The 27,179-nt window shown below is 42.1% G+C and overlaps 1 protein-coding gene and 1 long non-coding RNA gene across 9 annotated transcripts in view; both read right to left on the minus strand.

The window, feature by feature from the left end:
• The window catches only part of FNDC3B (fibronectin type III domain containing 3B), a 409,006-nt gene that overhangs the window by 191,284 nt on the left and 190,543 nt on the right, over positions 1 to 27,179 (minus strand). The window lies entirely within an intron of this gene.
• LOC144612760 (uncharacterized) lies at positions 3,305 to 21,330 on the minus strand. The gene is made up of 2 exons (XR_013549766.2): positions 8,583 to 21,330; positions 3,305 to 8,262 (listed from the first exon to the last, which is right to left on the minus strand). It is a non-coding gene; the product is annotated as an uncharacterized LOC144612760 (long non-coding RNA).

Genomic DNA, 27,179 nt, shown 5'->3' on the forward strand with positions numbered 1-27,179 from the left:
ATGGACACTCGGGCTGCTTCTGGAGAGGGCAGGTTGCCTTACTGGTCCACCAGAGTAAAACAGTTCAGCAGTAAAACAGTGCAGCATAGATACTGGGGCCACGCTCTCCTAGATTTAATTCCAAGCTCCACTAGTTATTAGTTGTGTGACCCTAGGCAGATTACTAAAGCCCTCTCTGTGCTTCGTTTCCTCATCTAGATGATGAAGAAAGCCACAGTTCTATAGCTGGGAAGAAGTGAGCTAGATGGAAAGTACTTAGAAGAATGCCGCCCACATGCTTGGCTCCACAACCAGGTTAGCTGCTGTCACTGCTATTACGCCACAGCCTCGGCCACCATGTCCTCCCCCGCCCCAACTGACCCTACTACTGTTCCTGTTACATTCCAGCTTTAACCAGTAAAGGTAAGGACCCAGACTTTCCTATGGGCACACGTAGTCGTGAATAAAAATATCCAGACAACAAAAACTATCAGTAGCGTAGCTTGGGATGGGGTGGTGATTCTGATTTTAAGGTTTTTGCTAGGTTCAGCCAAAAAACTCACAGGCCTATCTGCACACCAATGCTGGTTTCTCACTGACCAAGGGAAAGCAATACGGTGTGTTACTGCATGCGACTCTTCCTTCCCGTTCATAAAAGCATCTGTCCTTGCCATCGACTCCAACAGCCCTCTGTGTTTCCCCCCATACTTTGCCAAGCAAAGTGTGCCCAGTGTTTCACAGGCTCTTGGTAATGAGGCAAGCCACAACGGACAGGTCCTGTCCATGCCATGTGCCCACTTGGTTGCACTGCTAGTCAACACTGTTGGCCCTCACCCGCCCCCACTCAGCCAAGGTTTCTGAACCTTAAAACAAACAACGGGTAATTGCAAGGAATGCCTAACCTTGCCCCAATGAGCTGTGTCCTCATGGCACACCGCTAACACCAGACCCTGCCAAACAGCAGACTTTGGGGTAGAAAGTGACCAAATTGACAACAACAATCTTGTCTCAGTTGCACCCTTTAATTTAATATAGAATAAGTTTGGAACTCTAAGATCAAAAGAGAGTTTATAAAGTAATAAAAACTTCTTTCTATCAATTACCCTTTTTTGAGAAATGATTCAGGTGGAATAAAACTCTATTACTCATTCAGTAACATATTATGAATGCATTATATGCTTTGGGAGGTGCGTGTAGGTCAAAGCGAACAGAAACGAATCACGAGTTGGAAACTCAATGCCGAGCATTTTCTTCTGCTCGGGAAAAATCAGGAATATTCTCACAATCCTTTCTATTTACTAAGGCAGCCTGGTTTATTTACGAAAACTTGGCCGCAAGTGGCCAGAATAAAGGCATTTCAATGGAGCTGTCTTTTACTTTCTTCCTTATTCTCTACCCCTTTCTCATTCTCCTTAAGAAGCATCTCTGGTGCATGCTTGGTTTCTAAAGGTCTGAGGAGACTATGGATGCTACAGTGAATGCTGAAGTCTGAAAGAAGTATTTCTCTCTCCCCCTCTTTGAGTCAGAAAATTCTGAACACAAGAGGATCCATTCAAGGCATGATGGAGTGCCTCACAGAGGCAGCAATATGTTCACAGTTGGCAAACAGAGATCTGTTTGGACAGTGAGCACAGCCATCCACTCAGCAAACATCAGCTTTCCTATTAGTTCACGGCAGAAAGAACCAGACGCTGGCGGCCCTTCTTTCAGACTCCAACACCACTTTGGGACAAGCCTCCTAAACAAAATGCCTTTGTCCAACAGTCACAATTCAGTGGGTCCCAACGGCTTTCCTAGAAGCTATGTCTGTCTATTCACAATTGCATTCGGACCCAAAAATCATTTGTAAAGGTCTGGAGGAAAAAACTAATGGGAACCACCCCAATTTCCATTTACAATAATAGATAAGAAATGGCTGAATGGCTTTATACCAATCAGTAAGAAAAGCAGTAGGAAAGGTACAAAGCATATGGTGAATCTAATGGGCTGTCTCTTCCTTTAAGGTGCTTTTGGGAGCACGGATGTTGTTACCATTGCATTCTGGAAGAACATCAAGTATAACCTTTCAGAGGGAAGCCAGAGGAAAGATGGAGTAAATTATGTATGTGAATGTGACATCCCTTCCTGTAAGGTTTCAAAATAATATGCTTATGCAGTGTCTTAAGAACTGTCAGTCCTGAAAGATGCCATAAACTCATTAAGATGTCCAGTTCTACCCAAACTTTCACCAAATCCTGCATGACATGAGTTAAAAAAAAAAAAAAAAAGAAAAAGAAAAAAAAACCCTAAAGACTGTCTTGCTTTCTCCCACTTTGGGCATGAACTTGCTGTATGACTACTTATTCCTACGTATCTGATAAGAGAAATCTGCCAAAATGTCATTTTGCTTAGTATAAATATGAAATCAAATGAAAACAGGAGTATGATACGATGTCACAGAGGAAGGTCAGAGAGGGGGCGGGCAGTGTCCCCCAGGATATTATAGTGCCCATCGCTTATAACCTATTCTCATTACTAAGTATTCCTTTATACCTTACCTCCCTATCGACATCACTTCTATATATGTCAAAAATGAAGGGTAAATCTCAGAACACAGAAAATTCTCCATGTAACAGATTTCTAAGAGTAAACCTTCCTAGGGATGCCTTGGTGGCTCAGTCGGTTAGTCATCCAACTTTGGCTGAGGTCATGAGCTCATAGTTCATGGCTTTGAGCCCCACATTGGGCTCTGTGTTGACAGCTCAGAGCCTGGAGTCTGCTTCAAATTCTGTCAGTCTCTGTCTGTCTGTCTCTCTCTCTCTCTCTGCCCCTCCCCCGCTCACACACTATCTCTCTCTCTCTCTCTCTCTCAAAAATAAATTAAACATTAAAAAAAAAATTAAAAAAAAAAAAGAGTAAACACTCCTCCTTAGGAAAACTACTGCCAGTCTATGGCTTGTTTTTTTGTACCGCCTAGGCGTTTTCACATTTTTAAAGGTTGCAAAAGAAATAAAGAGGAATATGCATCAGAGACCATACATTTGCAAGATATTTACTATCTTGTCCTTTGTAGAAAGTTTGCCAATGTTGTAGCAAATCATTAAAAAGCCTCAAATAGGGGAGCCTGGGTAGCTCAGTCAGTTAAGCATCCAACTCTTGATTTCAGCTCAGGTCACGATCTCACAGTTTGTGAAATGGAGCCCGAGTGGGGCTCTGCACTGACAGTGCAGAGCCTGCTTGGGATTCTCTCTCTCTCCCCCTCCCCAGCTTGCTCATAAGCTCTACATAAACAAACCAACACTGTTTTAAGAAAGCCTCAAATAGGGACGCCTATTGGCTTAGTCGGTTGAACGTCTGGCTCTCGATTTGGGTTCAGGTCCTGATCTCACAGTTTGTGGGACTGAGCCCTGGATAGGACTCTGCTTAGGATCCCCTCTCTCTCTGCCCCTCCCCTGTTCATGCTCGCTCACTCACTCTCTCTCTCAAAATAAATACATAAACTTTTAAAAAGCCTCAAATAATAACTCCAGATTCTATTTAAGCCAAATCATGAATGTGAAGCCCACTTATGACTGTGCTTTCAGATAATCTCTTCCAGGGTTCGAGGATCCAGAGACTCAGGACAAGATGAACATGACAGAATTGAGGATGGAAGAACCCCAGCCAGGATTCCACTGATTCAACTGCAGAGGTTTGATAAGACAATCCTATTCTACAGCTTCATAATAAGACAAATTCTTTATTCTTTGGAAACGTACCTAACAAACCACTCAAGATGGAGAATTCCTCACTTACAAAATTAGGAATCATTACCGCTTGCCCTTGTAAAAGGGTGTTAGTTGAATCAAGTGAGTCACCTCTTAGTCTCACCCTAAGAGAGGGTGAGAGAGATCTTTGTATCACATGAGGCCCTCTGGTTTTCTTATAGAATATGCCAAAGGAAATTCTGAATAAAAGAGAAGGCAAGGCAGAAGGCTTTACAAGACTTCTTTTGTTATTTCCTACGTGCACAAATCCAACCTCAGGTAGCTATGTTTTTCAGTGAATAAAGGAAAGAGGCTTTTTATGAAGGAAAATACTTAGTAAAGCCCAAACACCTAACCTACAAGCTGAAGAGTCATTAAAGAGAAGGAGGAAATAAAAGATAATTAGAAATTCCGGATGCTATAACTCCAAGTTCTACCTCAAGATGGCCGACTCAACTTAGTATGGGAATTTGGCAAATGTGATTTGCCAGCTACATCGCAGTTCAGTTGCCTTTTAAGGATGGTCAAGATCAAGTCTCAAATTTTTGTACACTCAAGGGTTTATTTGAGAAGGCTGCCAATTTTTTCGAAACTGATCATACGCATACACACACTACTTCAAGTACGACTCATATCCAAGTGATTGCATCATGCAAAAACTCATGAAGCAGAGTTGCCAGCTACAAGAGACAGGACACACTCCGTTAAAGTTGCATTTCAGATACAAAATAATTTTTCATGTAACTATGATCCAAAGTAATTTTTTTGTATATAAAATTTCTTGTATATATTACCTGTATATAGGAAATCCAACTTTAACTGGATATCCTCTATTTTTACTTGCTAAATCTGGCAACTGTACATGAAGAGTGAAGGGAAACCCTGCGTCTGTTAAACAGCTGCCATTTTGTAACACTCTTTAGGCTGGAAGGTGAGAAACAGGTGAGGATGACTTAGACTCTCAATCCGTCAGCAATTTGTGCAAAGAATGCTACAGAAAAGCAGTTAAAGACACAGCAGGAGACTCTCATTGCCTCATTCAAGCAACCACAGGGAAATAAAACGCCCAGGACTGGGAAATCCTCAAGAAGTGCGGACTTACCTTACAGTGCTGCTCTGAGTTCTCATGAGGTCACCCTCACAAGAAAAACAGCGGCAGAAGGGTACCGCTAGGGAGCTAACTAAAAGGCCCACTCCACTCTCACCCTCCTGGCAGACACACACTGCCCACATCCCTAATGTGTCCAAGTAGCAGTGTTACAGTCTTTGGTAAAGGGAGAAAGAAACGAGAAGAAACCCCACAGATACTAAAAGCTCTGGAAAGCAGCCAGAATCTGGGTGGAAAAACTCTACCCTGCACTTTCCCCGCTGGGGCTATGGCTTTCTCGAGAGAGGCACTCAGCCAGAACCCAGCCCCTATGATACGTTTCCAATGGAAGCGTTAACAGAACTTCACTGTAGGAGCCCTTAGAGAGACTGGATGCAACAGGGAGCTCTGAAAACATGGCTGGCCCCAACATCCACACGGGGATAAGATCATAAGCATAAAAATTCTGAAGCGTTGTTCAAATAAATCCACCAAGAAGATGGTGTTAGCTAACAAGTGCTGTTCAAACTCTAAACTTGTGCTCACATTTGCGTATGGGAGCAATTACGTTGACAACAATTGCCACAAAGATAGCCCTTTTATTAAAAATTAAATAACAGCAAAGGTACTTCGGTATACTTCTGAAAAAAATATTTACTGCTTCAAATGCTCCTTGCTCCTCTCCCCAGACTACAAGATCATTTTCGCCCGGTTCTCAGGGATAGTTTTACATTTCTAACTAAGCCAATAAGCTGAGGGCACATACACCATTGCATTCATGTGTTTAAACTCAATTCAAATGACAAAAAAAAAAAAAAAAAAAAAAAAAGAGAAGCAATTATTAGTACTAACAGTGTGGTCAGTAACAGTGTTGTCAAAAATAAAATATTCCTAACAGCTACCACTCCTTCACTTGACATATTAAAAACATGAAAATAGCACTTCATTTACTTCTTCCCTTTCCTGTTCCCTATCCCCAAGCTAGGCATCCCAGGGTCCGGTGGTCAGCCTGCCATGGGGAGTGAAAGCTGGAGTGGGAGGAGGAGGAAGTCCAGGGGTAGAAACGGTCCAGCATAGAGCGTCCACATGAGAGGGTGGCCTAGCATGGGGATCAGGAGACCAGGTTGAAGAAAATATCAAGCATGGTGGCAACTTGGAACTGGCATCAGAGCCTGAGCAGGGCAAGAAGGGAGTCTGGGGAATCAGAGCCCAAGGGGTAAGACAGGGGAAGCACTGTGAGGCTGACTACATGTGGAGGGAGACAGATTTCTCACTATCAAAGAAGAGTTTTATAGAAACGTGGTAAGGAAAATTAAAATGAACCCTTGGTTTTGGATTAGAACTGGATGTTATCAGAGCAAACACAGATTTACATGTATATACACACACATATATGTGTGTGTATATACATTGCATATACAACAGATATTATACATATATTCAAATATTCAATTATATATACACATTCAAATATTCAAATGTATGTATACACACATTATGTATATATATACATTCAAATATTCTCCAGCCCTGAACACAGTCTTGGAGAGATGAAACCCCCACAGTAACAGACGCACATACTACTCAGATCTTGGCTTCTAAATACCATTTTCTTCTAAAAGAAACCAGGAATTCCTAGGAAATGGTTAATTCAGGACTATGGCAGGAAAATTTCAAGACAAGCCTGGAAGATCTTTTTGTACCAGAAAGGAAGTGGTCAACAAATGATGGGGACATGTTAAAAGGACACATAAGATGGCTGGAAGAGATTTTATGTGAGCATCAAAATAAATGATATTACTAATGGATTATAACCCACTGAATTAAACCAGAACCATGATGTGACTCTTAATCTCAGCGTCATGTGTTCGAGCCCCACACTGGGCATGGAGCCTGCTTTAAATAAATAAATAAGTAAATAAGTAAACCAAAACCATGTGTCTGAACTAGAATGAACAAATGAGGAAATGGACATTTTGACACTGATTTATTTACGTTCCTACAAAATACTTATTGCAAAGGGAAAATGAGAAAATCTGTAAGAGAGAAGACTGGCAGATACCCAACAAGTGCCAGAAGGCATTCTATTTGTGTTTGTAACAATTATGTTAAGTCTGAGGCTGTTTCATAAATTTTAAAGAATCATTTTTTAAATAGAGGAAAGTGATGGCTTAAAGCATATATTTAACCCCACCAAACATGTAAACAATGTCCACTTACTTTCTCCTGAGAGCTCTTGCGGCTTTCTCAGGGAAAAGAGAAAAGGGAGATGTTCTCATTGGTGTGGTCCATTCTGATTTTATCACACTTTAAGGCTGTCCTTAAACTCGAGATCCCCTTCTTCTGTTCAGAATGGAATCTCTCACCATGCACGTGCAGAGTTCAGATCACAGAGCTAGGCACAACTGGAGACATCAACCAAATCCCACCTCTACCCCTCCATTTTACAGATGAGAAAACCGAGGCCCCAGAAAGACCAAGGGGTAACACCAAACTCAAGGAAAGAGGAAAAATGGCAAATAGAAAGCAACTATAAAAAGTGAAACATCAAAGAAACATTTATGAAATGTGAAAGTTCTGGGCGCCTGGGTGGCTCAGTCTGTTAAGTGTCCGACTTCAGCTCCGGTCATGATCTCGCAGTTTGTGAGTTCGAGCCCCGCGTCCGGCTCTGTGCTGACAGCTCAGAGCCTGGAGCATGCTTCGGATTCTGTGTCTCCCCCTCTCTCTGCCCCTTCCCTGCTCATGCTCTGTGTCTCTCTGTCTCTCAATAATAAATAAATCTTAAAAAAAAAAAATTATAAAATGTGAAAGCTCTTCTCAGCAATCGAAAGCTTTCATGTGGGAGGCCTTGTCTTAAAGGGAGGCCTTTAAGATTTGAAGGAACAACTCACAGTCCCCTAAAAATGTCCTCTATAACAATAATTACCATTGCACATTTATGAAGGCTCACACTATGTGCCAAAAATCATGCTAAGTGTTCCACATAATCTCGTTTAATCCTCACAGCTCTGTAAGGTAGAAATTTATCATCCCTCTTTCACTGTGTTGGAAATTAAGGAGTAGAGTCATTATGTAACTCATTTAAGGTCAGAAAGTTTGAGGCAGAAGACCCAAAACTGAACCCAGGGAGCCTGACTTCTGAAGCCTGGGCTCTGAAAGTGCTTGCACCCAGTCCTGGGGGCCCAATTGGTCTGCCCCGCCTGTGCGACCGCCTCGTGATTTAACGGGTACTACCCTGAGCAGGCTGGTGTCAAAGGGGAATGAACTCCTTTGGCATTCTCCATGTGGACAGTAGTCCAGAACAAGGATTCTCAAAACGTGATTTGCTAAAAACAAGCACGTCAAAGATGCGGGAATTCAAAGAAATGAATATGGAGGAAACTGAAGTTACCCGCCCAGACGATAAACAGTCTACAGCACAACTTCTCAGATCCCGTAACACGTTAACGTGTGGCATAGAGCTCGAAGAATCTGCAGTGATGACAACGTTATCTAAGAAACTTTTGCCATGAAGCGAAAGCAGCAAGAGCCAGATCCCTGCCCTGCATGGGATTCTTCACCTAACAAGTCTCGGTACATTTCAAAACATGCTACAGAGTGTAGCGTTTGTTTCCTTACAAACTCATTTCATGGCAAGAGCAATTTCTAGCAAGTGACTAAAATCATTTCACACATTTTTTTCTCACAGACTCCATCCAAACGCTCATCTACACATTGTAAAGGCACTGCCAAGAGTCAGTCCCTGAAAACAAAAACGGAATGCAAAGTTAAGGAGGAAAAGAAATACCTACCATTCAATACACAAATGGTTCCAACCTCATACTAGTATGAATAGCTTTGTATCTTGGATCACAACTTTTTGAAAAAAATGACTAGAGGTCATGATTTAATTTAAAGTAACTTGGACTTTCTTTTATGTCAACTTTTACAGACCCAGGTTTGTTTCTCCTCCTGATGAAAAATTAGTTATAACCTGGGAAACAAATTCTATGAAGGTCCCTCGTAGCTCTGATTAACCACCTCCCAGCAGTGCTAAGGAAGCCTGAGAAGCCATTGCTTCACCAAGGCAACCTGATAACATAACAGGTTTCTTAGCAACATGGTAGTCAGAGTAACCATTCACCATGGTATTAGAATTAGGTTACCCAGCCGGGTAGAGGCCAAAGGAATAATTTAAACTCATTAAATCTATAGGCCCAAGGTAACAAGAAAAACACAAAATTTTTTAATGCCATTTGTGGTTCACCTATGAAATTAAGTTCTCATGTGACTTTTCAGTGTTACAGTAGATAAGTAGATATTTAGAAACATAATTCCCAAATGTAAAACAATCCTTAATGTTTTTAATACCTTTTTTTAAAAAGAAATTTGGAGCTGGCTATATGATCTATGTTACAAGTAGAGTCTTTTCAATAGAGTATTTTTTCACCAACAGTGAAAACTTAACAGGGCAAGGTATAATTCTGATGAGAAGATCATTTGATAGAAGCAGAAAGTTATAATCCAAATACAAAAAACAAAAACTTTAGAGTGTGTATGCAAGTACTCTTAATAAATAAATAACAAAATAACAAATAAATAACAAAAAATCATGATGATTTCCAATTCATTAAAAACATCTATGAAACAAAAGAGTGATAATTTACTTTTAAAGTCAAATAGTTATATAACCATTGGCTCACATATTACAGAAGGTTAATAAATGTTCTATGGATGGAAAGAAATAAATTCATAATTTATATAAATACCACTTCCCAAAAGCTACAGCAGAGATTGTTTGTGTTGGGAAAATAAAGGTTTAAAATTGCACTCAAGAGTTACATGAGCTATTCAGTTTTACGGTCCTTGCAACCCCAGTCATTTCCATCGTACTTAAGATTACTTAAGAATTCATAAAAATAGAATGTTTTTCACAAATGCTATGCTTTCACATTGGGAGCTTTTCAGTCTCATCTCACCCACTGAAAGAATATTCCAAAAGAAATATAAGGCTGATTATCAAATGTGACTGTTATCTTTCATAATGACACATAATCTCACTCATAATTGTAGAGTGTAGATCCTGCTTTATATATTATTTCACATGGCAGGTAAGTCATCTAAGGCAAGAATCACACATTTCCATTTTTATAGCTCTTGAAGCACCTGCTAGAGAACCTGGCAAACAGGAGGACCTCACTAATGGCTGCTGACCGGACAAATGCTTGAATCAGTACCACTCCACAACAGTGTAACTAACTCTTAAGACAATTTTGTAAATTTTGCCTGTTCACCCATAATTATTTTTCTTTGCCATTCACCTCTCAGTGTAAGCACTTCATTTATAAACGTGATGCAATTTTTGAGAAGCTTTATTTGATCTTCCTTTTGGGGCAATACCTTGCGTCATCACAGTTTCCTCACAAGGACTCGTTTCTAGACATCAAAACCATCTTCCCTTCCATCAAAGAGTCCCAGAACGAGAAGCAAGAAAGACACCAGGCCAAGCAAACCCAGACAAAATGCAGGCATCCCAAACCCTCCACGAGTCCAGCAGTGGTGGAGAAGGGCAGAGGTGCCCCCAGCCAGCAACCAAAATGCGATGGGAGCATGTGGAACAGGAAGTGTCACCAAGCACAAGATTACAAACCAACAAGTAGGCGCTATCAGCCAAAAAGAAAAAGCCATTCAACATAATCAATCTACTAAACACAGAGTAACACGACCCAGACTCTGTACTGGAGTAGTACCCTGCAGTACCTTTTAATATATGGAGACTAACAACCCAAATATCACGGAAAAAAAAAATGATAGTGCAAGTGAGAAAGAAGGTCAGAGGAAGAGGACAGAGAAGACAGACTGCGGCCTGGCATTTAACACTGGTAACACAAGATTACAGATTTGGAGAGGAGTCGAAAGACAGAAATGAGAAATGAACAATCATCAGTGTACCCTTACGACATTCACTGCTTTGCAAATACACTGCATTCTTCTTGATGTTGACACTCTAGACAATGAGTTCTTCCAAATAATCACCGGAGTTCTGAAGACGTTGTTGTTTCTAGCCTGAAATAACTGATTTGATACATCCAACCTGGATGGATAAGAATTTATATTTCCGGAGCTCTGAAGTGAAGTCCTTGTAACCATAATATGTACGCCAGGGACTATAGGCTCTTCATAGGGGAAATACTAAAAGTCAGATGAAGTCAGGAGTCGTAATCAACTATAATTGGAGAGTATAAAAGTCAAAATAAAATAGGGGATAAGATACCTACAGAATTAATCCTTCCTGAATAAATACAGTGAGCGCACCCAACAACAGAAAGGCAAATTAGTGAACTGGTATCAGTACTTATAAAACAGTCTTCTGAGAGGGGCACCTGGGAGGCTCAGTTGGTTGAGCATCCAACTTCGGTTCAGGTCATGATCTCACAGTTTGTGAGTTCAAGCCTCACGTCGGGTTCTGTGCTGACAGCTCAGAGCCTGGAGCCTGCTTCGGATTCTGTGTCTCCCTCTCTCTCTGTTCCTCCCCCGCTCACACTCTCTCTCAAAAATAAATAAATAAACATTAAAAACAAAACAAATAAACAAACAAAAAGTCTTCTGCAAATATGATTATGAGGAGTTGGTTTTCCGGAGCCTGGTCACAAACCCTACCTCCGTCTTCCCATGTATGCTTAAAATTGAGTTTTCTACCCTGTGAAACCAAGAATCACATTGTTACATTAGGAGAAACAGTACATCTGGCAACACGTATGTCACACGCACCATCTCTGACCCCAATCCAAGGCCATGGCAGACCTCACCAAACGCTGCACCTTTCCCACTGAGCCCAGAGGGTGTTTCTGGATCCTGCATTCAGCACTCCAGTCAACGACAATCAGTTGGTTGTGAGTTGGCAGGAAAGTTGAAACTTCATTTTCCTTGCTACAAAACAGACAGTGCTTGAAAGTCTGGATTTGAAACCTAGATCTACCACTTAAATAGTCTGCATAAGCTCTGAGAAACTCAGGCCTTCTAACCTCTAGAAGGGGTCGATGAGGAGGACAGTGATGACAGGGTCAACTCTTACAGTATTAACAGTGATGGTTGAGAGTAAGCAAATGTTTACTATGTGTTGAGTTCCTCTAAGACACTCCCACTGCCCCCAAAATATACCACTGTGTTCAGATTTAATAACAACACATACATCAAATACTGCTACAACACTAAGTGACTCTGTGAGTTTAATAGTGAGGACTAGGACTAAAAAACAGTAATAATACACACAGACACAGGAGCAAACTCAGTGAGATGAGGCCAAAAGGACTCAGTCTGCAAGCATCATCAGCCGTATGCTGTGTGATCTTAGGCAAATTACACAGCTTCTTTGAGCCTCAGTCCCTTCACCTGGAAAATAAAGGGGGTTGGCTATTTACTCCTAAAATTGCATGATCTTATAAGTGAAATGAGATTATATATGTAAAGGTAATTTCAGGTTCACTGTTTTATCATGAAACAAAACACAATCACTATCAAACCACAATCAAATTTCTGAATATTTAATCCTCAACCTCTCCCCACCCAGATGTTACACTGAATAAACTTACTACCCATTACTGTTTAGTTTAATCTATCCAATTACACCTAATAGTATTTACAGGGATGAAACTTACAAACTGACCACAGAAAGAAAGGAATTTCCTAACAAATGCTGTGTGAAACACTGTGATGCTGTGATCAGTTTCCTACCGTACTGTTTCCAAGAACACTGGAAGTGTTTCCACCTTAACCTCTGGTGGCTTCCATAGTTTGTGGGTCACCGGTAGCCTTTCTAAGAAGGTTTACATTTGAGACTGTGTAATTTTAAAACCCCAGGAAAGGACAGCTCACTGTAGGAATCCCACGGTGTTTCCGAACCACAGCCATTCCCACAGCATCACGCTCACTGCCCTTTATTCTGTTCACCCCAGCCCTGTTTGCCTGGGGCCTCGCACCTTATAAAGCACCTTTATAAAGGATCAGACACTCAGAGCAGGCTGGACTCACAAGACAGAAACAAGGCTCCAGGAGGAAAGAGACATGGTTTCAAGCAGCAGGTGTGAAGCCATGCGGCCTGGGCTGGCAATCCCACTCCCTTTCTCGCTAGCTGTGAATCTGGTCAAGTACCTAACTTATCAAGACACACTGAGCAACCTCAGTTGCTAAGTATTTGAGAATAATAAACGATCACAATTAAACTAGCTCCTTGGTGTTTCCCCATTCCAAACAATGTAAGAAACCTAACTGAACGATGTGATTTTTGAAGAAAGCAAATAGGCAAATTTATTCAAAACACTAGTTTCCTGGGACTATCACTTATCATTAGATTTAAGAAGGCACTGCTTTCATACTCCAAAAATGGAAACGACTACCTTGTTGCCATGGTGAGCCCCTGTTGAGGTGGGAGCACCTTGTCAGAGAGAATTTGAAATAGAATGCAGTTAATTCTCAATGACGGGTGTTGTAGAAGAGACACCAGCAGAAAGGTAGAGGCAGGACAAGATGTCCTCTAACAAACCTGCCCTAAGTGAACATTTGTTTTCACGCATCTTGAAAACTAAGTGTCAATGACAATATTGTAATGGAACTTTTTTTAAAAACAAATTTCCCCTTCTAAAATGGCACCATGGTACAAAGCAAACTATATCTTAGAAAAAAGAACAATTGTAGGGTGCCTGGGTGACTCAGTCGGTTAAGTGTCTGACTCTTGATTTAGGCTCAGGTCATGATCTCATGGTGAGACTGAGCCCCGCGTCCCGTTCTGCACTGACAGCACTGAGCCTGCTCGGGATTCTCTCTCTCTGACCCTCTCCACTCTCTCTCTCTGCCTCAAAATAAATAAACTTAAAAAACAAACAAACAATTGTGAATATCCCATTATTATGATTAAAATTTACAAACTTCAGGCAAGTTCACTGTTCTTTGGAAGCAAATATTAATGCTAATAAAAATACTCACAGTTCCCCAACTATAAAAAACATAGGAAATAAAGTTTAAATGCTTCCCTTCCCACTGACATGGTTCATTGCTAGCGCCCTTCTTCCAATAGTGGGGGAAACACCTGGAAGTGATAAAACAAGAGAGAACAAAAGACAATGATCTAAATGAGTGCAAACTGCACAACGCAATGTAAAATGTTGCAAGGTAGGGGGCACCTGGGTGGCTCAGTCAGTTAAGCGGCCGACTTCGGCTCAGGTCATGATCTCGCGGTCCGTGAGTTCGAGCCCTGCATCGGGCTCTGTGCTGACAGCTCAGAGCCTGGAGCCTGTTTCGGATTCTGTGTCTCCCTCTCTCTGACCCTCCCCCGTTCATGTTCTGTCTCTCTCTGTCTCAAAAATAAATAAACGTTAAAAAAAAAATTCAAAAAAAAATGTTGCAAGGTAGGTAAGACACCTGGGGCACAGTAAAGAAAGGAGGTGTGATAAGACCTTCACATTTTAGGAGGAGGTTGGGGCACTTGAGGCCTGGAACCGAACACAAAGACCAGAAGACAAGATGCCCAGGGTATGCACTCAGTATAGCTCACAGGCTTGAAATCTTTCCAACCTAAACTCAACACCAGCACTCAAAACATGAAAAAGCAAGGCCCTACCCATATCACAATAGTACCACTTAGCAGTGCTTTAAAAACTTTGCTTAAAAAGTGAAAAATGAGGTTTTAGGGGTGCCTGGGTGGCTCAGTCAGTTAAGCGTCCAACTTTGGCTCAGGCCATGACCTCACAGGTCATGGGTTTGAGCCCCGCGCTGGCTCTGGGCGGATAGCTCAGAGCCTGGAGCCTGCTTCAGATTCTTTGTCTCCTTCTTTCTCTGCCCCTCCCCCACTTGCACACTCTCTTTCCCAAAAATAAACATAAATAAATAAATAAATAATAAGAGGTTTTAACTGTAACTCAGTGTAGGCTGAGTTCTAAATAATAGCAATAAAAACAAAGAGGTTGACCAAACGCATCTGTAGTATGTCTTCAGGCTGAAATTCATGGAAGATGGTTTAAAAGTTATAGAAATAACTGAAACAATGATGTCTGAAATTTTTAGTATTTTCATTACACATTCTCCGGAACTGATCTCTAATTCGTGTATTAAAACAATCATTCCTCCAATAGGTACTGAGTGCCCAAACACCAAGCATTGCCCTGAGTGACATGCAGGGGAACAAAACCCCCAACACTGCTACTTACACAAAGCTCACCTCTTTGGCTGGGTTGGCCAGAGTGGTGTAACAGTCGATCACTAATACAGTAATTCTGTTACACATTACTGCTACCCAACAAATAGGCAGGGGGCAAGAAATGTTTTCACCTAAGACAACTGCATTCATTTTTCAAAACAAATAGAATTCTTTTAAAGTTTTACTTATTTTAGTAATCTCTGTACCCAATGTAGGGCTCGAACTCATAACTCCAAGATCAAGACTTGCGTGCTCTTCAGACTGAGCCAACCAGGTGCCCCCAAATAATAGAATTTTTTATAATAGGATTTTTAAGGTGCTCCTTTAAAAGGAGCAACACAGGGGTGCCTGGGTGAATCAATCAGTTAAGTGATTGACTTCAGCTCAGGTCATGATCTCATGGTTCATGAGTTCAAGCCCCGCATCAAGCTCTGTGCTCACAGCTCAGAGCCTGGAGCCTGCTTCCGATTCTGTGTCTCCCTCTCTCTCTCTGCCCCTCCCCTTCTCATGCTCTCTCTCTCTCTCTCTCTCTCAAAAATAAAGTTGTTTTTTTTTTTTTTTAAAAGGAGCAACACATATAAAAAGAAGGCAGTTCTACAAACACTTTTGGACAGAAGAACACACACAGCTGATCATCTCAACTAAGATATAGAGAAGTCAACCATATACTTCTGATACCTCAGGAGAATGACTGCACATGGAGTTCTTCTCGGAGGCGAGCCACCGTGCAGTATCCCGGAAGAACTCATTTAGAAGAACCAGTATGTCACCACCTGACACAATAATGGAGACAAGACCTTACGAGAGTCCCCCACCTCCAGCTGCTAAGTAAGTTAAAAAATAAAAAGTAAGTTAAATCAGGTTGTCAGGGACGGCTTTGGCTTTGAAACTCAAGTCAGACACACTGCGAGCCACGTAACCTCTTTTGGTTGTCGGCGAGAACACTGAAAAGCCACAGTGCAGTGCTTGTTTGGAGACACAGTGATAACGTAGCTCACCGAAAGTATGAGAGAGAACAGGCTGAGGAAGAGAACGCCGACATGGAAAAATCTTTGGCCTCGGCCTCTCTGCACCCTCTCATGTGTTGAAGAGAAAAGCAAAGACTGGGGAGGTGCTACAGGAGGACACGCAGAATATCCATTATTCTTCTCCCCTCTATTTCACTTTCTCATGCTGGCGGAGGATTTGTAAGATAGGAATAAGAAGAGCACAGTGCCAAGGCACTAGAAGTCAGAAATTTGGGGACATGGCACGTGCATCTTCCCCCTTGTCAAGTTTATGAGGTTTGTCAGGCTTTTCTAAGACCGGGGGTGTCGTCAATGAGTCTGGGGGTGTTTTTGAGGAGGGGACCCATAAATGTGCCCTAACCATCAATCTTTAAATATCTGACTGAGTAAAGCAAGCATCTGAGATGCTTTTTGAAGGACTTTGCCACAATGCTCAAATCCCAAATTGGGAGGGGTTTTTCTAAAATATTGCATAGAGGTGAGGAGACGAACATATGCAATCCCAAATTTTATTTCTTTAAAAAGAAACGGACAACAATTCATGAACGACACCGTTACTTTTGCCAGGCTCCATAAGTTAAAAAAACCACGGCAGATAGAACATCACAGAGGGAGAAGTTTCCATCACTGGAGGATGGGAGTGAGGCAAGGAATTCTAAGAACAATTCATTCATGGAAATTCTCTAAGCTCCCCAACTTTGGAAAGCCCTACTTCAGCTTTCTTCCTCTTCTAGCCTCAGCATCTACAATCAAGTTTTTGTCACGTAGAGTCATTCTCCTTTTTTTAAAATCTCGGTCTCCGAGTAAAACAGAAGGTACAGTCTCCAAAAGCAGTGATCGCTTGCAAAAGCTAGCAATTCAGTAAGAATTCAATATACACCTAGTATATTAAATTTTTTAGAGAGAAGCAAAGAAGGCACAAAATCTACATGAAGTCAGTGCAGTATAATTACTTCCTTGTAATTAAAAGGCACAGTGAAAACCTTAGGCAAATTATTTTTCTTTGTTAGGAATTAAATTACCAATACAAAGTTCACAGAGCCCATTGGCCTGTTTTCTGGCAACAGCAGGGAAATTTTCCTGTAACTATGATAAACATATTCTAAGTAAAATGATACAAGGTAACATGAAATGCTGCAAATACGAGGGAGTTAAGTTTTGTTCCTGAGTTTTTAAAATAAAACATTTCCTTTCAAGTCTCAATAAGAAAGAGATCACTGCAGAAGAACTTAACTCCATCTTTAAACACTTGAAAATAAGATACAGTCTGTAAAAGAACTGAGTATCTCCAGCTCTCTCAAAATAAGAATGCAAGTAATGAAAACAGAAATGTTCTGCTTTTTTTGCACAAATAATTTTTCAGAGGTGACACCTACACAGGATTAGGTGTCTTCCGTGTCTATCTGGATTGCTCATCTATCGATTTCTAGGCTATCAGGCTAATCAATGGATATGGTGAGAGGAAGAAAAATGGCCAGAAACAGGCCAGGACATTTTTTTCTAAGACTATCTAGTAGAAAGATATGGGAATTCTTTTCTCTCTCTCTCTTTTTTTTTTTTTTTTTTTTTTTTAAGAGAAAGAGTATATAAGCAGGGGAGAGGAGCGGGGTGGGGGGGATGGAGAAGGAGGGAGGGAGAGAGAGGACGGAAGAGGGAGAGAAAGAATCTTAAGCAGGTTCCATGCTTGATTCCACGACCCTGGGATCATGACGTGAGCTGAAATCAGGAGTGGGATGCTTACCCAACTGAGCCCCCCAGCCTCTCCAGCCTTTTATAAATGAAAAGGTCATGTGTCACATGAAAAGACACCAGGAAATGGACACAACCTACTAAAGAGCCGACCAAGCAGACGATGGAGCTGAGAGGGTCTTCTTGACAGATCAATGTTCCTGACAAAAGGAACTGATGAGAGCACACACCTTCAAAATGGCAAACAGTAATGGCCCTTGTCTACCATCCTGGAAAAAAAAATTTTTTTTACAGGTAGTATTTCACTACTTAGACACCAATTTTCAGAACAGTCACAACATTCATTCTTAATATTTGAATTTTGGTCTGTTTTTTTCTTCTTTGCTTCTAAATCTTAAAAACTTTATTTGTGGAACAGGTGGTTGGCTGTGCTTATGAAGTGATCAAACTGAAAGGCTACACATCCTGGGCCACTGGACTGTCTGTGGCAATTTTGGCAGAAGTATTGTGAAGAATCTTAAGTGGGTGTGCATCCAATTTCCACCGTGATAAGGGTCTCTATGGAATAATAGATGATGTCTTCCCTGGTGTTCCTTGCATCATGGGACAGAATGGAATCACAGATGTTGTGAAGGTGACAGACTCCTGGGGAAGGGCCCGTCTGAAGAAGAGCACAGACACATTTTGCAGGATCCAGAAAGAGCTGCAGTCTTGAAGCCTTCTAATCCTGGGACACTTCACTGTCTACGCTACAACCGGATTTTAGTTGGGGGTTGTACATATTGTTCTTTTTACGTGATCAGTGACTCAAGCAGTAATATTAAAAGGGGCTAGGAAAAACACCAGTTTCCTAACATTACGTTCACAAAACCGTGCAGCTATATCCTGACGCTGGATAGTACCTATCTGGTGCAGTCCTAACCCGATTAACGCAAAAGCGGCTCCCCCACCCCTTGGAGGCACCACCGCCAAGGCTGCATATGCTACAGTTGCTCTTCAAACCAGACCTGTGTTTAAAATGTGTGTCACAGAACTTCTAGTTCCCTCAGAATACCTACACCAACTTTTTTCTGCAATCGCATCCTGGGATCCGACATATAAATCCAATATTGCGTGTATTGCGTGTAACTGCTCTAAAGGATGTTATTTTGTGTACTGTATGCATCAGGACGGTTACATTGCCATAGGGTCTAAAAAGAAAAATCTGCATAGAAACAAAGCAATCAACTATCCAAGCGGCACACCAACTAAAACAAACATTGAACGGTGAAAGAAAATTCACACGTGAGAATTATTAGCAAAAGGGGTAACAGAGGAGATCTGTGATACTAGAGGAGATACTAGTGAAATAATTTTAAAATAGTACTTCCTAGTTGGTTCAGTCGGTCAAATGTCCGACTTCGGCTCAGATCGTGATCTCGTGGTCCGTGGGTTCAAACCCCACGTCGGGCTCAGTGCTGACAGCTCAGAGCCTTGGACCTGCTTTGTATTCTGTGTACCCCCCCCCGCCCCTCCCCTGCTTACACTCTGTCTCTGTCTCAAAAATAAACATTAAAAAAATAATAATTTAAAATAGTATTTCCTAAAGCAAAGGAAAACCCCAGAGGAAAATTTCTCACAACTGTGATCTGAGACGCTGGTATTGTAGCTCGGGAATAACTGGACAGTGCTCCCAACATCTAAACCTTCATCTCCTTCACAATTATGTCTGTCGGGTCACATTGCCCTGTGAGATATACAGACAATTAGCCTTTCTAGTCTGCAGGCTGGCAAGCCAAATTGCCAGTAACATCACCATCTCACTTAAAATTTGAAACTTTACTGATCCTGAATTTTTTTTTAAAGGCCTGATTTTTTTTCTTGCCTTTTGCTCATACTGCCCGAGGATGTCAACAGAACCAAAGACTGGAAAAGGATCTCATATTTTTCTAAGTTTTGCCAGAAAGCATACCCCCCTTCATCCCTCTTAACCAATGCTGTTTTCTTCAAAGCCATTACCACCTCTGGTGACGGTGTATGTTTATTCATTTAATTCTTTACTGTCTGTTTCATCCTGTTGGTTCTACTTCCTGTTGTCTTCTCAGCACAGAGAACCATGAATGACATGGTCAGAGCTCATTAGTATGAGCTGAATGAAAGAACAATGCAAGAAGTACCAAAGATCAAAAGTCAAGGTTTTGAGGTCAATGGAGACCTGGGCTCAAATTTCCACACAAATTCCAAAGAGCAACCGCCCCGGGTTCAAATATCCATCCCTTAACAGTTATTTGACTTCAGATAAATTACTTATAATTTCTACATTTCTATTTCGTCATTTGCACTTTAAATAACAGCGCTTTATCACAAAGTAATTATGGGGATCAGAAGCAGGCTACACACTTAGCCACGTACCCAGCATACACTAAGTATGAATAGAAGTCAGCTTGGTGGTATTAATGCCGATCACTATGCCAAAATGGGGGTCGGCATGGGGAGGGGGACAACACAAAAAATCCTTAGTCTCCATGTAACCGTTTAATAATCTTATAATGTAGTTGAATTTATTAATATTGAAAGGGTTATCTTAATCGAGAGCTAGAACAGACCAGACACTGGTCTACCTAAGACTAGCAAAACTTGGAGAAGTGAAAATATCAAGTGCCACCAAAGACTGAAAGAAACGTAACATCATCCAAAGACAAAACAAAATGTTCTCAAATAGCCTGACTGTAAGATCAATAAATAGCCTAACCAGGTTTTCACCGACAATCAGAAGTGGGTTACAATGACACACATCCTGACAAAGTTCTGAGAAGCATAGTGGGTCCATAATTAAGTAAAGCAACTCACTTTAAGGACACAGCTAAAGAGAAATAAAAATCCGTCTTTTAAATATATCTGTAAAAACTGAGAACAAACTGAGGGTTGATGGGGGGTGGGAGGGAGGGGTGGGTGGGTGATGGGTATTGAGGGCACCTGTTGGGATGAGCACTGGGTGTTGTATGGAAACCAATTAGACAATAAATTTCATAATAAAAAATAAATAAATAGATCTGTAAAGTAGAGGAGAAATTCTAGGTTTTGGTACGTGGCAATTCTAAACCTCTGGAAATGAAATTGGGAGGAGCGCAATTTTCATCTCTTACTTAGTCATAAATTGTAAATGTAAATTTTGTATAACAAATTATGTTTTCAAATAATCACACCCAAAAGCTATCAGACAGAACTTCTGACTCACTCATCAACAAAGTCTCACTTCTTAAAAAGCACAAAGGAGTAGAAGGGTGACCTGGGTCTGTCCACACAAATTCCAAAGAGCAACCGCCCAGGGGCTTCTTATTTTTTTTTACATTTAGAACCTTCATGTCACAGAAAGTGACAGCAATCTAGAATACTCATCTTTTAGCTTGCTGGATCTTGCTTTGACTTGCCAAATAGACAACACAATCAGCTTTCTGTAATTTCTCTGCTGCTAGTGTGGCAAAAGGGTGGGGTTTGGGAGCAGAAAAGTTTGTATAACATTCCGAGTTCCTTTTTAACCCTTTTTTAAGCTAATAAAATACTTCATCTCTATTTCTCATCCTTGCTCCTAAAGTTCATTACATTCTGCCACGAAATTAAACAGATTCTATAAGCACACTTCACATTTATTCCAACTATCACTATTTTTCCTTGCACGGGCATTAAAGATACAAAATGGCATTAAAGATACAAAATGATACCTCAAGAGAGAGAAACTTCCTCAAGATGCCATGTCCGAATTCCCTGTGGCGGGGACTCTACAGTTCCTACAGTTTACATCACCTGCACTGAAGAGCACTGCTGATCATGTCAAATGCAACTGACACCCTGACCACTCATCTTTTTTTTTTTTTTTTTTAACGTTTATTTATTTTTGAGACAGAGGCAGAGCATGAACGGGGGAGGGGCAGAGAGAGAGAGGGAGACACAGAATCAGAAGCAGGCTCCAGGCTCTGAGCCGTCAGCCCAGAGCCCGACGAGGGGCTCGAACCCACGGACCGCGAGATCGTGACCTGAGCTGAAGTCGGATGCTTAACCGACTGAGCCACCCAGGCGCCCCTCTGACCACTCATCTTACAAGTGCCTTTAGCAAACCCGTGCCCAGCACTGCCACCAAGCTCTGCCAGGGCCAACACTCCAGACAGGGAACGGGTCACAGGTCACAGCCCGCAAGATGCTGATCACTGGTTCCCTACGAGAGGAAGAGCCCAAGGAAGTCCACTTGGGAGTCTGGTGTCTGGCACGCCACATCCACCGTGCTGGCCTCGGGCCCGACGGCTGACTCAACCTTCGGACCCAGCTCTCCAGCTGCTGGTGTGAGGAGACCACGGACGGTCACCAGCCTGACTCACACTTCTTCCTGACTCTATCCTTCCTGTGACTGCGTCAGCATCGTGAATTGTCCTCCTCTGCTGACCCAGCCTTCGCTAGCTGTCTCCGGTCCCGTTGGCAAAGGATTTCTCCCCATCTACACCTTGCTGATTCCGGTGAGACCAAGAAGTCACTGCCTCAAGTGCAAAACCAACTCCAGACCCAAGTCACGGCTGCTGAGAATGACACACATGCTTAAAACTACTTGTGGTGTTGGAAGCTCAAGACCCTTTTAAACTCAACAGGCTACTTTGCATCACTCTCAGGCCAGAGTATGGAAGAAAACCATCATGTCCAGCCTTCATTTACTAAGCAGTCTGGGAAAACACTATGAGGCTACCCAAGGACATCCCCTCAGTGGGGGAGCAGCGGTCTGTTTCCTGAAGGCCTCGATACCTCCCTCTTCCTTAGCTTATGGATGGAGGCAGGTATGGAGTGGCTAACTTTAAAGAAGATATACCAACACTCTACGTGACCACAGAGAGAAATTCTACAAGCATTTTTTAAATTTTTTTTAATGTTTATTTATCTTTGAGAGAGAGACAGACAGACAGACAGACAGACGAAGCATGAGTGGGGAAGGGACAGAGAGAGAGGGAGACACAGAATCAGAATCTGAGCTGTCAGCACAGAGCCCAACGCACGGCTCGAACTCATGAACTGTGAAATCATAACCTGAGCTGAAGTTGGACACTTAACCGACTGAGCCACCCAGGTGTCCCTAAAAGGATTTTTTTTTTTTTAACTTCAAAAAAATGTACCTGCTAGGAATGCCTGTGTCATTTCAAATCTTAATTCCAGGTTATTCTGGTAGAGATCCAAAATCGATTAGAGATTATTAAGGAAATCAGCTTCTGTCAAGTTGGAGAGGAAAGGTTACATTTACACATAGTGGCTTCCCTCATTGCATTTTCCCCCCACCCTAAACCACAGCTTCCAAATGGTATCATTTTTCCTGCTTCTGAGGAGACTGAACAGAATCTAGAAAATAACCTCCCAACTCTAAGATACTATCAATCTGTAAGTAGTGCCAATTTTATGACTGGTTCCAGAAATCCAGGCATATTTTATCACCGCACTATAGGTTCATTTACAGACATCTTCTCCCCCACATTGTTGCTTGCTCTCCCTGTGTGCCCGCCTCTCTCCGTGGCACAACTAGATTCCCATACCCAGCTATAAACCTGCTCTGACCTCCCCCACATCCCTCATATCCCATCAGTTGCTGAGATCTGTCCTGCCTCTATTCCCACAGCAACTACATAGGGCTTTGTGTATGGTAAGCATGCAAATGTTTGTTACATGAATGAAGAAATCAGATGATTATGACTTCTTCTCAGGAAGTTTTATTTACACACACATACACACACACAGAGCATGGCCACTGCTTTCAGGGAACCATGGGTTAGATCTGAAGACCACAGCACATACCTAGAGGTGAATCATTGAGGCTCTCAAAGTGTAGTGAGCCCAAAGATCACTTTGGAGGCTTGTTAAAACAGGGATTCCAGACAGCCGTATCTCCAGAGATTCATTCTCAACAGGTCTGCAAGAGGTTTGGAATCTGCACTTTTACCCAACACCCAGGAGACCCACCATCCACATCTGAGAGACACTGTCAAGCTGGATGGATGAGGCGGGAGTGGAGCCGTGGGACAACACTGCCCGCCCACACCCACTTCTATGTGCCGAAGAGGAAGACATATTTGTTTTTGCCTAGGGACCCACGAAATCTAAGGAACAAGTGCAATCAAATCAAGCCAATGGGAAGAGAGGAAGAAGACAAGAAATGTTTCCATAAATCACTAGGTCAGAATGGGGCAAGTCGGGGTCACCACAAAACTATGGCTGATGACTATGGAATGTAAAACCCGAAAGATGTCGTTCAACCACTCCCCTCGTCTCAGGCAGATGAAGACACTAAAGCCCAGGAGATACTTGGGAACCATATGTGTGTTGCCAACAGGGAGGACATGGCACAAAACCCAGGTAATCCCACTTTATACCACCTTCCTTGTATATATGAAAGGAGTGTTTTGTTGTAATATAGACGTTTTAATCATCTCAAAGTAATTTCGGTCTTATATCGTATATTTACCTTGATTACAACTGTTTGGGTTTTTTTCTTTTTCTTTTAAAGAGAGTGTGAGCAGGGGAGAGGGTCAGAGGAAGAGAAGGAGAGAGAGAGAGTGACAGAGACAGAGAGAGAGGACCTCAAGCAGCCTCCAGGCTCAGCAGAGCCCAATGCCGGACTCAATCCCAAAATGCTGAGACCATGACCTGAGCCAAAATCGAGTCGGACACTCAACAGACTGAGCCACCCAGGTGCCCCACAACTGTTATTTTTATGCGACTCCATGGTCCACTGGTTCCTAGACAACAGCAAAATACAGAGAGTAAACCTTTTCAAAACTATACACTTCCAAAGACAAACCAAGCTTTTGGTCAAACACTGATATTTATGGTATTCATATTTAAATCACAAGGCAGAAATATGAAAATCACAAATGCTTACCCATTGGGTGTGTGAGGAAGCTGGACTTAACAGGCAATGTGGAAGTAAAAAAAAAAAAAAACCCTGAGGTTCTCAGGATGTGGCACGGGCTTTTTACCCACAAGCAACTTCAGGCTTCTTCCGATTTTCCTGATCTGTGGGACCTTTGTTATAATTTGTATTTTTATCCCCTTTACCATCACTCTCTACAGATATCTTTGGTTCTAAGACATAAAAAAATAACAAGAATGTGGGATTGCAGGAATATCCCAGCTCACTGGGTTTCTACGCATCAAGCTTTTGTTGCCTTTTTTCCCTCACGTGTTTCTTTTATTCTCACAGCTACAGCCTTGACCCCCTTCAAAACTTTAGACAAGCTCTTAACTCTTACCAGTCTGTGTCCTACCATCTGTCAAGAAAAAGCATTGATGAGTGTTAATTTGAAAAGCCTTATAAAAAGTTCACAGGCAGCTTGAAGCAAGGCGTGTGATCTTCTCTTCCCACCTGCTTTAGAAAGTCAATATATGAGCTTTCAGATGAGAAAGCAGCCAGCTTCTCATGAATGTTTCCTAGGCTTCCAATTCACCCAGCAGTATACCAGGCCTAATGGGTTTGCCCGGTTTCAGTGTGTCCAGCTTCCGTGGGCCAGTACTGTGGCTGCACTAGCCTACCGCGGCAGCAATGCGTTAGCCTCTGCCTGCCTCCCCCACCCCATCCTGTCCCCACAGGTTCTGACGGTCCCATCCACACTTGGCAATCTAGAACTGACACAGGCTGACAGCTTGGGCTTCAGGCTTCCATCAGATTCAAGTTCAGTTCCTTTATGACTAGCTGTGTGGTCCTAGGCAAGTTGCCCAGCCTTTCTGACCCTCAACTTGCCCCTGTGCAAAACACAGGGGCTGTAAAAATCAAACCTTCCTCAGGGCTATTGGGAAAATTGTATCATGTAAGCCAATTACACAGCACACATAATAGGCTTTCAAGAGGAGGGTCTCTCATACCTACATCCAAGACAGAAGACATGTTTAGGAACCCCTCCCCGTAGTAACTCTGTGGTCAGCTCTGAGCTGACATTTGCACTCCCCCACTATCCAACAGCAAAGTTTCACGACTGGCAACTACACGCTTCGAAAGGCTACAGCTCTGGATGTAAGTAGCTCGGGTGTAAAGTGCAGAAGAAATGCCCAAGGAACGTGTCAAAATAAGATGAAGATTCTCCGATCCTTGTCCTCAGAGATGCTGATTCAGCAGACCCAGCATCAGGCTCAGGAAACTAAGTACATAACAGCCACTGCAAGTCCCTCAGAAAAATAACTTTAATACTCTTTAATAAATAGTGAATCACATTTCAGATAAACTCATGATTCCTCCAGCACTTTCCATCTGCAAAGCACTCTCACATGATCTCCCTTGACCATCACCGTCCTGGGCAAGAATTCTAGAGAGATGCCCCCAAATCATCTCTAATCCTTGGACCCTCCCTCATCCTCCCCATGAAATCTGTAGTGACAGCAGGAACTAAATCTTCTCCAATTTAGAGACTACTTTTATTTGGCTCACATTTTAGGACAACAAAAACACCTCACTGATACAAAAAGGACGAGTTGAAAATGGAAGGTTAAGCCTCTTAGAGCATCAATACTTTAAATGGAAACCCTGCTGAAAACTACCATGCCCTCAGAATTCTTGTGTCCACTTGTGGTTTTTCAGTCTTGTTATCCACCCCCCCCCCCCACACACACAGCTCCCCTTCCTTAAAATTTGCTGATTTTCATCTCATTTGGTGTGAGAAACCAAAAGCTTCCATGGGACAACAAATAAACCAAACAGCAGGTACTAGGGAGGGCACCAAGGGCTCTTCTATGAATCCCATGCACACTGCTTTGGTATTGACTTATTCAGAATCTGATTGGCTAATCAAAGGCCTTTCAATTACCTGGCTTGGGCTTGGTTTGGGAATTGGACACAGAATTGTGTTCCTTCAACCAACATTTCAGCTAGGTGGGGCCTGAATATCTCTACTGAGCTCTCACACGATGAGAGAAAATTTATATTCTATGTAGACACTTAATATACAAAAAGGGAATAAAAAAAGGTTCATAGAAATTGTCTGGATAAGACTATTCGGCCTAGAAGAGTTCTCATTTCCATCCCCACAGTGCAGAAAAGGAATATGAGGGCAGAGTTTTTACATCTCTACTAACTCTGGCCCCCTCCCCAAGGAGAAATGAAGTCCTCTCAGGAGAGTCCTAACACCTCATCTACATTCAACAAGTTTCTCACATATTATGGTAATCAAGTGTTTATGTACTGGCTTTAGATTTATGGCTTTCGGGGTAGGCTCCTCTCTTCGATGTATTCCAACCTCTTCAAAGACAGAATGCAGGCCAAATTCACTTTATATCTTCCACAGTGTGCAAAATATAAAAAGAGTTCAATAAATTAGGTATTTGCTAAGTGAGGAACCACTCAAGGCTGTTCTTAGCTGCAACTCCATCCCAAAGTTGGACTTTTCCTCAGATAAACATACTCTAAAGAGCCCCTTTCTAATTATTTACTTTTTGGCGATGGGAAGGAGAAATGTCCAAGTTGAAAACGAAGGATGAAAAGACTATGTACGCATTTAGCTATAATACCTCCTCCACAGGACTGTAAA

This window comes from Panthera onca, chromosome C2 (assembly GCF_046562875.1).
Source record: "Panthera onca isolate mPanOnc1 chromosome C2, mPanOnc1 haplotype 2, whole genome shotgun sequence".
In the NCBI taxonomy this organism is placed as follows: domain Eukaryota; kingdom Metazoa; phylum Chordata; class Mammalia; order Carnivora; family Felidae; genus Panthera; species Panthera onca.